Source organism: Benincasa hispida, chromosome 3 (genome assembly GCF_027475165.1).
Source record: "Benincasa hispida cultivar pf3 chromosome 3, pf3_genome.v1.1, whole genome shotgun sequence".
Lineage (NCBI taxonomy): Eukaryota > Viridiplantae > Streptophyta > Magnoliopsida > Cucurbitales > Cucurbitaceae > Benincasa > Benincasa hispida.
In genome coordinates this window covers 69,631,203-69,645,480 of record NC_143480.1, presented here as the reverse complement: position 1 = coordinate 69,645,480, position 14,278 = coordinate 69,631,203, and the positions used below count along the sequence as shown (strand labels likewise).

Below are 14,278 nucleotides of genomic sequence, written 5' to 3'. Positions count from 1 at the left end.
ATATTTATCTTGTTGTTTGAATTTCACATTCTAATCAATATCGTTCAAAACTTTAGATGAGTTGGGAGATAAAGGACAATCCTCTATTAAAACTCTTTTAGAACCATTAACCGCTGTGATTTGTACGTTGATTTGGTTTTAGCGTTAGCTAATTCAGAAGCAAGTATTCTAGAAGAATTCAACATGCTGAAATTTTAAACAAATTCAAATTTAGTAAAATTGCACCTAAATCCAAAACCGTTATTTATTTGCAACGATACTATAGTGAGTCAAAATAAGTACTATCAAGGGGCAGTCAAATACTCCTTCACTAAAGCAAAATAATTTTGACCAAACACTATCTCCAGAATAACTCTTATTCCTATAGTCATTCAGTTACCGTTTTCGGTCAAAAATTACTGACATTTTAGTAGTTCTGTAAGTGTAACCCTCCATTTTCAAATCTTAGAGGTCGGTATGCTACTGAAATGGAGAATGGACAGTCAAGGTTGGGAATGGACCTAAAAAATCCTATCCATTTCTAGAGTTTGAGTTGTTCTGAATCCTATGTTATAACCCTCCGAGGGGATAGTCGTCGTTAAACAACTAGCAAGGGCCACCTAAAGCAAACTAGCAGGCGCAACATAGGAATCTCACGGTCAAAACTAACGAAGAGACCACAGGACATGTTGACACATATCGTTCACGCACTTACTATGAACTAATTCACCCATTCACCTTGCTCTTGACTCATACAAACACTTTCTGAATGGAGGTCACTCCTAGGGTGACACGAAGCGTCATATGAATCTCACGGTGTGAACTTTGTAGGGTCATGAAAGTTGAAATCAAAATATATCATATACTTGATTTTTATTTGAACGACTTCACCTTATTCACCTGAATCTTGATTTATGCAAGTACTTTTCGAATGAAGGTCACTCCCAAGGTGACATGAAGTACCGCTTTAATCTCGATTATGAACTCTTAAGGACGTGGGAGCTAAAAATAACGTATCGTATATGTTATTAATCTCCCACTGAAGTGTTCTACTAATATTTTCATATAAGTTATTAAACTCCCACTAAAGTGTTCTATTAATAATTTGGGTAAAATTATACTTAGGTTTATTTTGGCTAATTAAACAACCCTAAGTCTATGTGGTTTATCCAAGTATAACACTTATAAATGGATTTAATCCTATGATGTCTAGGTGATAAACCATTTTATTACCTCACACCGCTCACATATGCTTATAAAACTGGTTAACACTGCTCAATTATTCGGCCATGATCCCCAGGAAGGAGGTGTTCTGTAGACAGTTAACTTAAGTACCTCCAGCCTTAGACAGGATTATATACCGGTTGAGTTTGTAACCACGTTTACAAGATGCCGACCTATTTTAACTTATTAAAATGGGTGATTAACCTACGTGGCATGCAACTTATCTTTGTTATGGATTTTAATGTCTAACTCAATTTTATAACAACTTATAAAAATTAGACATGTTATTACATCTACAGCATATATCAAGGCATTCCAATTTAATATAACAGTTATATTAAATAACTGAAACCCTAAACATACATTCTATACATTATAACAATTTATAACATATATATAATGCATGTAACATGCTTCTAAGGTGAGATTTTAAATCTAAATGGCATACTATATGCATAAACATTTTTAAATTTAAATACAACACACACATGCATAAATATTTAAATAATATTGATATGGTTCAATTTTGGCATCCTAAGTAAGCATAATAACTAAATTATTACAAAACCGGTCCAAAAACAACTTCAATTTGGTGTAGAACTGCTTGAATCAAACCTCAAAAACATCTAAAAGTATTGAACCGGACCGGAATGAAGTTGAACCATACTAGAAGAGCCTGAACCAGACCAGCCAAAACCCATTTGAGATCGAACCGGACCAGACCTGATGAAAATCGATCAAACGGACCCTCTTCGTTCGTCCTCGCTTAGTCAAACCGGTTCAAAAACCGATTCCTTGTTCGGGCAACGGTTGAAACTGGCTACTCAACCGGAATCTCGCTCGATCTCATTAGCTCCAGTCACGCTCTTGCTGGTTGGGATGAACAGCGTCGGGACACTGCATCCCAGCGTCACAACGCTCCATCCTTCTGAAGAACAGTGTCGTAATGTTGTCCCAGCAGCATCACAACGCTGCGAGGTAGTATCTTCAACTCCAGAAACCTGCTACTGTCCATGCTCGATCTTGCTTGCTTCAATCTCCAAATTACAGCCTAATTCGGACTCTAATGACTCCAAATAAATTATAGATTCTAGAGCACACATTTAAGCTCATCAATCAAAAGCCAATTACAAATTTAACTTGAAAACCAAAGAGAAATGTAATGCCAAAACTAGAAAATCATCCATATCTATCCAAAACATGCAATATCAGAAATTCACCCACTAAAACTCAAATTAACACTAATTAAGTGCTTAAATCACGCTATGATACCAATTGATGAAATACACAGGTTTGCAACAAAAGCAAACAGAATCAATTAGCACTATAACATTTAATTTGAGTTCTAAAGCATGCTATTTTAGAAAATCAAAAGTGGGTTTCAAGCTTCACATACCTTTGATGAATTCTCCCAATTTCATGCTGCTCTTCACTCCAATTCAGCTCAAAATCAACCGTGAACCACCAAGAGATCTTCTCTACTATACTCAGCCTTGAATTTGAGTTGTGGAACTCAAATTCGAGTGAATTAGTGAAGTTATTTGTCTGCGTTTGAGAGGAAGAAGAAGATGAGATCAGAAACTCATTTCTCAGCTCAAAGCACTAACTCTTCCTTTGCAATTCAGAGTGTTTTATCATTCCTCACCAGCAACAACATTGTCAGTAGCTGCTTGAAGATGGAAGTGGAATTGTGTGTCACTGCATGAAGAACACTCATGCATGGAGAAAATGTGGAAAAAAACCCACTTTCTCCATTTTCCCAAAATTTCTATTTGCTCAAATTTTAATTTCAAAATTCAATTAATTCTTTAATTAACTAAAATCTGATTTGATTAATTCATTATTAATCAAATTTGAAATAAACAAAATCCAATTTCTTAAATTGGATTAAAATTGAAAATTAATTAAATATAATAATTAATTAATTAATTTAATATCAAATATTAAATTGATCAGACACCTAATTTTAAACATGAATCCTATTCATGTAATTAATATTTAAATCAATATTTAAATATTATAAACTCTCCAATTTCGTTTAATTTAAATAAATTAAACGTTAATTATATCACATATAATTATACAAACCCTAATTCGAATTTGAACCTATTCAAATTCAAACCCTAATTTCAATTTGAACATTTTAAAATTGAAATTCAATTTGAACAATTCAGATTAATATAATTCCAAATTCACTCAATTTATTAACTCAAGGTGTTCATGTTTTACGAGCTAAAAGAGGAACCTTATGGACCTACAGATCATGAGCTCCAACGATACAAGATTAATTGGCCAAAACTCTTTAGACCGAATTAATCAATATTCCTTAACTATCAAGTCACACCACTATAGCTCGATAGTTGCACTCTTCTCACTGTAGATGTATTTGTATCCACATGATTTAACTAAAATTAGTAAGTCGACCCTTCACAGGTTATTCGTAATAACAGTTGAGTCAATATGTTATTTCCCCCCGATATTATGTCTTGCTTCTTAAGTTCCACTGATCCTCTAATGAACAATTGGTTTATGATCCAATCATTAAACCAGATCCCTCTCGGGCCAATGAGAGTGTGGGACCCTTTGTTCAAGATCTGGATTCAATACTTAAGAGAACAACCTGACCTGGATTCAATACTTAAGAGAACAACCTTTCTCCTATCCCTCAATCAGGTAGGTGTGAATACCTTATTGCACCCTATGTCCCCATCTATCTACCCGATCTTATCCCTAGAATGGGAGGCTTATTGAGTCGGCGCTGTTGAGGCAACCCACACCTATGCAAATCTAAGGATAATCCCGAATAAACAGGAGTTCATAGTTAACTTAAGATTAAGATCGAGTTACCTAGGTCATCTAAGCGAAATAGTCAGTCATAAACCGTAAACGCCGTTTTGAAGTAAGAGTGACTTATTTCTTGGTCTGTTCCTATGCAAACTCATTGCATAGAACGCCCCCACTCCTCATGTCAATACATGAACGAAACAGGATCACTTCATTTGTAGCACCTTCACTACAACTTGTAACCGCTACAAAGTAGGTCACATCCAATAGTGTTACCAGAACAAAGCACCCAACCTTATTCGTAAACTATAGACGATTTTGGCTATTTACTCGAACTTGATCCATCTTTATGTCTCTACATAAAGTTCAAGTATTCATGTTATAGCCATGGATTTTAGTTTATTGGATTTAGACTGTATGAATGCAATTTAAAAATTCAATAACAACTTTATTGAAGAAATGTTGAATAATATCTTTATTGATAATTGAATGTGTTTAACTTTACAAACTCCGAGTTTTAGGACACACAACCCAACACTTTCATGTTACTATTTATTTTTCTTAATTGCCTTTTTTTTTTATTAATCCCAAAAGGGGGAGAGATAGTAAGAAAAATAAAAGCATGTTGTTATTGAATGTAGTCTTGTTCAAGTGAATTAAAATTATGTATGTGTGTTGATTGTGATTCAAGTTCATATTTTATATAACACACCTCTTTGGATTTCATTTTTCTTGACTTGTTTTTATCATAAAAAAGGGGGAGATTATTGTCTTTTTGGCCTTCAATCTTAAATTAATTAATTAATTAACTAATTTTTTTATGATAACAAACCTGCTCTTCTTTACGTTATTTTAGTGTTTTGAAGTATCCATTATGTAGAGCTTCAAACAACGATTCCAACCCAATTTGAATCACTCAAGTTGGAACTCAAACAAATAAGACATAGGCGAAACAAGCATAATGAAAAAATCTCAAATGACGTGGCAAATTATTTTTCATCAAAGTGGACCAATTGAAAGGTGCCACGTAGAGCCATGGAGGAATGACACATGGTGGGCTTTTGATTTTTGGATTGGTTTTAAAAAGAAAATGAATTTAATATTATTTTATGTTTGTGTCTAACGGCTAGTTTTGGACACAAGATAAACTTTTGCTTTTTATTGGGTTTTTAAAAGGAAAATAGGGTTTTTAAAAGGAAAATAATTTAAAAAGAAAATGGATTTAATATTATTTTTTGTTTATGTCAACGGCTAGTTGTTTCAAAAAGAAAAAACCTCCATCATTGATTTTTCTTTTTGATCCAGATCTAAAGGTCCAAATTAAATTTGGTTTTCTCCTCTTCCCTTTATTTTAAAACTCATCTTCTACTCTAAAATTACATAACAATTTTTCATTAATTTTAGATCCTCTCCAAAAGCACAAAAACTCCATTGTTGCTCTCTCCAAGCTTCAATTTTTTCTTTTCATCTTTTCTTGAGAGATATTTTATGTTGTAAGGATTGATATGATGTGTGTTAAAATTTGTAAATCCACTCTATGAAGAGAGTTGTAAGCTCTTTAATTTTTTTTTTCAAACTTTTGTAAGGGTTGCTCTTGATCCTTGAAAAAAGTTGTTGTAATGGTTTGATCCTCAACTGTGAAAATGATTGGGTTTGTTCTTGCACCCAGAAAAAGAATGTTGTAGCGGTTCAACTTTAAGTCGTAGAAAGAGTCAAAGACTTCTAGTGAAGTATCGAAGAGGAGCTTGGGAAGTGAATATAAGCCGGTTGTGCCGAACCACTATAAAATTCCTGATGTTAATTTCTCTATCCCTGTCCTACTTTGATTTTGCAATCAATTTGTTACTATATTTTATTGCATGAAATTAATTGCAATATCTGTTCCTTAAATTAATTGCTTAATGTTTATTTATGTTGGTTGAATTCATCTTTACATATCTCATATCAATCTTTTTATTAAAAATAAATTGGGTGCTTAATAGTATAGTTATTTATAAAAAGAAATTCAAGTTGGGTTGGAAATCTTGAAGTGTTGTAAGGTAAACATGTTAGGTTGGATAGTAAATATCACAAAAGTGTTGTATTTATTGTCCTCACATCTTCTTCTAGGTGAAAGAGGTAAATCTTTGATGGAGTGTGACAACATCTCTATGGCTTGCTTGTCGTAGTGGTATATGCAGTGCTGCTACACCACAACATAACGACGTAGTGTTGCTTACTTGTCGTGGGTGAAGATTAGAACCTTTGATATTTTGATCGAAAAAATAAATTACGTAACTTGTTAGAACTATGTTCAAATCATTAGAAGTATTAATTATAAAGGGACTTGAAGGAATCTAAAGTTATACTGTGTTTTGTTCATTAAATGCATGCAAAGCTACAAATTAAGTCGTAGAAAGAAAAATATGGATGGTGTTTAAATCATTTTGAATATGATTTCCGTGGCTTTCATGCCAAATGTTTTGTACCAAAAGTCAAGGAAATTAGGCTAATTTCACACGGTGAACAAAGACCACGTCAAAATTTTGCAGCTGAAACAAGACAATAGATAATAAATAATATTAACATGTATAATATTATCCAAAATAAAAAATCTATATGTACTGCCTACATTGAAGACTATTTGAAAACTATTTTTAACTACAGTGAATACTATTTGAAGTCTATAGTGGTTCGGTTGATTTTGTGATGTTCCAAATTTTTAGCTAATTTTTTTTTAATTATTTGGTTTTATTTTGGATTTTTTGGATAATTGAGTTATTTGATTGAGCCGTTTTAATTTGAGTTTTTTTTAATAAAAAATTTGAATTGTTGTGGAATAATTATATCCAAATTTTAGGGAAAAAAAGATTGTATGGGTTTGGATATTTGGGTGTGGGTTGATTAATTAGGAGAGGATCTGGAAAAGGAAAAGGAATATATGTGTGTGTGTGGAATTAGGATTTTGGAGAAAGAAATGTATATATACATATATATATATATACATATACATATTATATCCTCCCGAAGCATGCAAAAAAGTAAAAGAAAAAGAAAACATTTTTTCTCTTCTTCCTCCTATTCAAAGCCATCAGCCCCCTCTACATTTCTCTCCTTCGCGATCAATCTGCAAGAACCGTTCCAGGACCTAATCGCTCGTCCACCGTCCTTCAAGCTGCCAGACGCTGCTCGACAATTGCTGGGACCCAATCGCTGGTCCCACTATCGTTCAAGCCACCAGACGTTGTTTGATAAGCCACCAGGACCAACATGTTAGCCGTCAGAGTTCGTCAGCCCTATGGATCCACTGTCGTTCACATCGTTTGCGATCAGCCATCGCCCAATCACCTGACTGCCGTTTTTTTCGAACTCTATCAGTCCCGCTGCTTCATGATAACAGACAGAAATGCACGTTATTACAGCACAAATAAGTAAAACAATGAGGGAATGCGGCGATAAAAATATACAAAATCATGTCCAAAAGTGGTAAACTGAGAATATTGTGATCGCATGCGCCCATCGCATAAAAACAACTAAATTACTTATTCTGTGCAGGAAAAATGTGTTGGCGCGAGTAAAATTGCGATCCAAGGAATTTGACGTCCGTGCGCAATGAAAGATTGCGATCGCAAAGTCATGCGATCGTATGTGCTCGCAAGAAGTTGCTTAAGAAGGTGGCCGCATAAAGACGACGCATCAAGGTGAAAACTTAATAAATCACAATAGGACGGAAAGCTGATGACGGTCGAATCCGAATTTAGTTGACAAGCCGTTAACGACATACTGTAGCAAGTACACTACTTTTTGGTGACCATTAATCGGTGCATCAGAGCAGGAGACTTAATGACCTCCCATCATTGCAATCATTAAAGAAAAAGCTTCTCCACCTTGAACTCTATAAATACCGAAGGCCACCATTGTAAAGGAGTTAATAAGTTAGATCATATACAAATTAGATAGCTGTTAGTATGTAGTTGTTCTTATACTTAGAAGGCGGAGGCGAGCGAAGAGAAGAAGACGCCGAGAGGACATTCCTGGACAGCTCGAAAGAATGTCGGGAAGCATTATAAAAGAAGAGAGGGCCGACACTTGCGAGAGCAAGGATATTCTTCTGGGCAGAGTTGGAGTGAAAAAACAATGTAAATGCCACGGGAAGCAAGACATTGCTATCGGGCTTTTTATCCCTGCTTTCCATTTTTGTTTTGTATTTTGCACTTTATCTATAGAAAATGGAATTCTCATCTCAACATCTGTTCAATCTCTCCACATTTCACATGAGTAGCTAAATTTCCGAATGGGTTGAGAAGTACTTAGCTAGCATGACGTAAGATCTTCATTTTATGCGATCATCTTGTCTTATGTATGCGTCATTCACCCTTTAGGGATACTTGAGAGAGTAATCTAAAGAAAGAATCTAGACTTGAGAGAATCAGATTAGAATCTAGGCTTAAGAGAGTCCGATTAGAATCTAGGCTTGAGAGAGTCAGATTAGAACTGCATAAGCAAGAGATAGAGACTTAGACATAAGTTCTGTTTGTTATTACGCATCGCATGCACCCTAGAAATAGGATATGATAGTATACGGTCACCCTGTCTATGTGTGCATCATTCATCATCGTATAGACAAGAATAGAGGCTTAGAGATAAGTCCTTTCGACATGATCGTATACATCGCATGCGTCCTAGAAATATGAACTATGATATTTGCATTGAGAGATGACATGCTGCCCTGTGTGTGTAGCATGATCGCATAACTTGAACACAATCTTAGGAAGTATTAGCTAAATCCCTTCTCAACCCGTACATCACATACTCATTGTAATTCTCGATTTCATGAACTCTTCACTCGAATCCATCGCATAGGAAATTTACTTAAACAAAACATCATCCAACTTATTTGTTTTTACAACTGCAAAGGAATTAATTTTACTGTGGCATAGTAACTTAGTAGTCCTTGTGTTCACCCTGGACTTACCAGGAAACCTAGTGAGATTTATACTTGGGTTTTACTAGGAAAAATTGTATGTGAAACGCATAATTCATCACCGCAATTATACACCATAATCGCATCACATTTACTACGCATCAAGTTTTTGGCGCCGTTTTCGGGGACTATGACAGTACAAGTTGTGCTAACAGTAACTTTTTGATTTTCTTTGCAGCTTTCAACCTCTGTGTACTGCCATTCCTTTGGTAAGGGAAGAAGCAGGTTTCGTATGAGCGAAGGACAAGTTTCTCAGCCATATTACAACCCAGAGATTGAAAGAACGTTCAAAAGAAGATAGAGAGACAACCGCCAACAATAGCAAGAGAGAAATCTTGGAATGGTGGACCAACCGGAAGAAAGAGTTGCAAACGCGAACAATGTCATGGAAAACCTCATTCTCCTGGCGAACGACCACAATAGACCCATCCGGGACTATGCGTCGCCTAACCTCTATGATTTCTCTCCAGGAATCATGAGGCCCGCTCTAGACGGATCGAGGTTTGAGATGAAGCCGGTTATGTTGCATATTATTCAGATGGTCGGACAGTTTGATGGAAGGCGTAGCGAAGATCCACACGCCCATCTCTAGAGTTTCATCGAATTTTTCAATACGTTTGTGTTCCTAAACATCTTAACTGAAGAAGTTCGACTAACGTTGTTCCCATTTTCGTTATGAAACCAAGCAAGGAAACGGACCTATTCTCTCGAACCAGGGGAGATAACGTCTTGGGAACAAGTAGTAGAGAAGTTCATGAAGAAATACTTCCCCCCGACAGAGAACGCAAGAAGGAGGAAGTTGATTACAAATTTTGAACAAGAAATTGACGAATCGCTCAACAATGCCTGGCGAGGTTTAAAAGATTGGTGCGAGATTGTCTACACAATGGCTTACCTGACTGTGTCCAGATGGAGATCTTTTATCACGGTTTGAACCCTGCATCGAAAACGGCTGCCAATGCAGCAGCAGCTGGAGGTCTGCATGACAAAATGTATAATGAGGCTAAATTTATTCTTGATCGCATATCAAAGAATCACGAAGATTGGAGGGAAAGCGATCAACGACCAAAAATTCGAGAAGAAGACGCAAACAATGGAGTCATCGCATCCCTACAAAATCAAATGAATGCAATGATGAATCTGATACAGGGCATCGCAATCAATAGCCCTGGAACGCAAAGAGAGCAGGTCAACACAATCACTCAGACGAGCATGAGTTGTGCCACTTGTGGAGAAGCGCATCTGATTGAAGAATACCCAAGGAACCCACAGTCAGTATACTTCATAAAGAACAACCCTTTCTCTGATACATACAACCCCGATGGAGAAACCACCCCAATTTTGCGTGGAAAAATAATCAATAGAGTCATCAACTTATGGCGCAAAAAGAAGAACCGCCAGGATTTTTCCTGCGAATAAACTGTCAACCGCAATATCAAGCTAGCAGCTCGCATTCACCGACATCTTCCTCTCTGGAGAGCCTATTAAAGCAATACATTGAGAAAAATGAGACGATCCTCCAAAACCAGGCGACTTCTATCCGCAATCTCGAAGTCCAAATAGGATAGATTACGGGCGAGCTAAAAAATAGACCATAAGGGACGTTGCCGTGCTCAACTAAGCTCCCTCGCAACCCGGGGAATGTAGAAAAGGAACAATGCCTAGCAATCTCCTTGCTAAGAAGAAAGACGACAACGAAAAAAGGGAAAGAACCTACCAAGACCAACTCAAATTTGGTGGAACCCAAGAACCCATTGACATATGAATCAGAAGAGCCCAAGAAGAAGAACCCAAAAGTTGCGTCCACCTCCAGCCTCTAAAACACGAAACAGAAGAAGTACTACTACCACCATTCCCGCAAAGATTGAAAAAGAAACAGAATGATGAAGAAAAGATCACTACGGTGGCAGTAATGCAAAGTTCAAACACTGTAATCCCATCAAAGATGTGTGACCCAAGAAGCTTCACGATATCCTGCTCAATTGGAGGGATCTACATCGATCAGGCACTATGCGATCTTGGGGTGAGTATAAATTTAAGGCCACTCAATTTTCAAACAATTGGATGTGGGAAAACTAATGCCCACGACGGAGACTCTCCAGCTTGCGGATAGATCCTGAGTACACCCTGAGTGAGAGTTGAAGGATGTCTTGGTCTCAATTGACAAATTCATTTTACCGGCAGACTTCATTATTTTGGATCATGAAATGGACGAAGATGCGGCCATTATATTGGGACGACCATTTTTTTCGACTGGTCGTGCCCGAATTGATGTTCACAAAGGAGAAATCATGATGAGCATTAATGGGAAGAAGCTCCGGATTGAGGCAATTAAGATCCCAGAGGATCAAAAAAAGGAGAGAAAACCTCCGTGGACTTGAAAAATCTAGATTGAAGAAGAAATAAGCAGTCCCTGCATTGACATACGACACAAACTCACCAGCGACGCAATTTTTTGGAGTATCCTTTTTATAACTTTCTTTCATGAACTTACATACTTATTACCTTTTTGTACAATCACTACTCTTTAGAATTTTCAACTTTGTCTTTCATATTTTTGACCCTCTTGATATTTTTAGCAACGATCGTAGTAAACGATTGCGGTGGAGCTACACGATAATCGAAAAATGGGACCAGTTCGTTTAGACCATCGCAATCGAGGAATCAGCCCGCCGCAAAGAAGGATGCCATCACAGACGATGCGGGCAACAGAGTAAATTTGGGGGTTGTATCTTTCTTTGACTTTTTTTATTCCAAATATTGCACTCTCGCATCTCAATCTTAACATTGATAATTTTATCATCGCATCCTCTTTAGTTTTGCATAATCATGGAGTGTGATTACTTTTATTCAGTCACCACATTTTTTTCGAAAAAAATTATGATTTCAATGATGAAACGCATGCCTTTATTTCTCATCGCATGTTCTAGAATCAACTTAATTTCAAGACTGCCAATTGATGAAACATTTCTAGAAGTTAGTGGTCCATCAGTTTTCTTTCAAAATGATTTTTATGAAACTTGTTAAGAGCATCGCATGAGTTATTTCAATCTATTAGCAATGAGGACATTGCTGTGTATTAATTTGAGGGTGCTGGTATTTATTTTCAACCTTGCTACTTTTAAACATTTAAAAAAAAAAAATTGACGTTGAGATTGGATCCTACTCGTAGTTGGATGTCCACATGACACCCGTGGGGGCAAGCCAAAACGAAGGTAGGAATCATGATCAACACATAAATCAAGTGATCACAACTCTACTGCCAAATGGGCATGAGTTTAGACTGAGAAAGAGTGCCTTGCTCGTAGTTGGATGCTCGCATTGAAGGAAAACGGGACGCTGATTTCTATGAATAGTGGAAGCAAGACTATTCCAAATTACAATCATGAATCAATAATACATTTACAGTCGACTTCAATACAAGCGCTTATGCAAATATACAGAGAATTACAACATGAAACAATAGAAAGAACAGAGAGCAAATTGAACGCACATAAGAGGACGCGTCTCCACACTCCGATGCGCGACTCTGATCGAATAATTGTAATCACGAGCGCTCGATCTACACGACCGCAACACTGCAGAACACAGCACGAACTCTTCACGCTCGTCCTTAACGAACTCCTCGCTCATGAACTCCTTCGTAATAGTGAACGGCCTTCGCAGCACCATGAACGGCCTCCGAAAAACCTCGACGGTGTCGAGTTGAGTCTGACACCACCAATAAGGTGACCTTGGTATTCTCAATGTGAGAATCCAGAGGGTGGGCTCTATTCGGACTTGGTGTGAGGCAGACGTACGGAGGAAAGATAGATCGTGTACACGACTAGCCAAGTGGGAGAAGTCGCAGACCTATCGCATAGGTCGATGCCCAATCGTTTAGATAAAGCTATGCGATCGTCTAGCAAAAGCTATGCGATCGTTTAGCTTTATCGTTTAGCTCGATCGATTCTACACGATCGTTTACCTTGGGCTAGCGATCGTCTAGCAAAGCTATGTGATCGTTTAGTAAACACTGCACGATCGTTTAGCTAGCACCTACACGATTGTTTACCTAGCCCAACCGTCGTTTAGTAAATCTATATTTACTTGACGACTTCCGTGAGTTTCTTTTCGCTGGAGAGAAAACTCAAAACTTTTCAAACTTTACAAAAACCCTTTTTTTAAAAAAATAGGAAACTGATTTCCTTTTAAAACCTCACGGTTACCATGATCAATAACCACCCACTACATTTGGTTATTTAAAAGAAAAAGTATTAATTATCTAATAATCAATATTATTATAAATATAAATGATAACCAACTTATCATACTATATTTATAACCTATAGTTTTAATATTTCATCTCATGAAACATATAAATCATAGTTCTTTTTCTATTCCATGGTACTTAATGTAAATCTCATTTACATCAATCCTCCACTAGATGTATCTCATACATCATACCGATTATATCACATATAATCAAAATACCTCTTGTCAATTTGAACATTTCAAATCAACACCAAGAACTGATCCTTCAATATAAATCTAAGCTACCAAGGGGACCTCATGGACCTGTAGATCTGAAGCTCCAACAGTACGTGAATAACTGACTAGACTCTTTAGTCATGGGAACCACCATCCGTTAACTACCAGGCACTCCACTAAAGACCAACAGCTGAACTCTCCTCACTACAGATATATTATGTGTCCATCTTAACCAATGAGCAGTGCGAAAACCCTTCACATATCGCTCGTAAGTACAGCTGGGCCAATAACCATTATGCCCCTGTAGTTACATCTGTCTCCTTAAGTACCACTCATCCTTCTAATGAACATAAATCGTAGTCCTACTACAACTGAGTCTTCTCTTCCAAAGAGAAGTTGTGGCCACTATGTTCAAGCCTTGGAATCAGCTCTTAATGGAGCAATCTCTCTACTTATCCCTGCTTTGGGAAAGGAGTGAACTTCATATTGTGGATTGAGTTCCCAGCTCCCAGATCAGACAAGTCCCCAAAAAGGTAGGCATGTTGAGTTGGCAATCTGGCCACTCTCACCCATACTAATCAAAGGACCGCCCTCAAAGGTAGAAGTTCACAAAACACTCAGGATTGAGGTCGTGTCACCTATGGTCGTTTAGGTGAGATGCAAGTCTCTAGTATCAACGGCGTTATATACAGAGTCTAGTCATCTCGTGATCCAGGTCTTATACAAACTCTTTGTATAGGACACCCCCGCTCTACATCTCCACATGAATGGTCAGGATCAACCATCTGTAGTAGTTTACAACACTTGCAAACCTCTACAAAGCGGGCCGTATCCGTAGTGTCACCAGGATTAGGTATC

General features: G+C 37.1%; 1 long non-coding RNA gene across 1 annotated transcript; it reads left to right on the top strand.

Annotated features, from left to right (window-relative positions):
• Positions 1-6,641: 6,641 nt before the first annotated feature.
• LOC150037501 (uncharacterized) lies at positions 6,642-8,222 on the top strand. The gene is made up of 2 exons (XR_016528669.1): positions 6,642-7,452; positions 7,522-8,222. It is a non-coding gene; the product is annotated as an uncharacterized LOC150037501 (long non-coding RNA).
• Positions 8,223-14,278: the final 6,056 nt, after the last annotated feature.